Source organism: Chrysochloris asiatica, unplaced genomic scaffold (assembly GCF_000296735.1).
Source record: "Chrysochloris asiatica unplaced genomic scaffold, ChrAsi1.0 scaffold00230, whole genome shotgun sequence".
Classification (NCBI taxonomy): Eukaryota; Metazoa; Chordata; class Mammalia; order Afrosoricida; family Chrysochloridae; genus Chrysochloris; species Chrysochloris asiatica.
This window is the reverse complement of record NW_006408748.1, coordinates 2,383,439-2,384,085: the sequence shown is the minus strand read 5'-3', so window position 1 is coordinate 2,384,085 and position 647 is coordinate 2,383,439.

Genomic DNA, 647 nt, shown 5'->3' with positions numbered 1-647 from the left:
CTGGATCTCCCCTCCTTGTGAACCAAACACTCGTGAACAACACAACTATGTCGAGGCAAGTCCCCAGCACTAAACCAATCTTTGAAGCCAGAAATGCTTTTCAGTCATTTAAGCCAATTATCAGCAAGAGGGGTAGGAGTCTTTTACAGACAAAAGAAGATGTCATATACAGAGGAATTAATCAAAAAGTCCACTAGAAGGAGTCAACAGACAATTGGAAATGTGATTAGAAAGCGCAAAGAGATGCAAACTGAGGCATCATTTGCATTGAAGTTAATTTTAAGACTTGGGAGTTTCTGAGCTCATTTAGAGTGACAAAGTATTGTGAGACGAACAAGAGAGCATTGTGGAGCAGTTATATTAAAGGTAACATGGGTATGACTGAAGGGTGACCAGAGAGACAGGCAGTAGGGGAACAAGAGATATAGCTTCTCTAAAGCCATGGGATGAGTATTTGAAAAGGATCAGCTTTTTCATTTACTCTTGCCTCCCAAACTCAGTCTGGTTCTTCCTAGACAACTATCCTGTCTTTTATTACTTTCTCCTCTCTTACAACGTCCATCAAATTTTCTTATATATGGCAAATGTTCAGCAATTATCTGTCGGTTGATTTTCTGATTACAGTGGAAATTTTGGCTAAGAAAGTA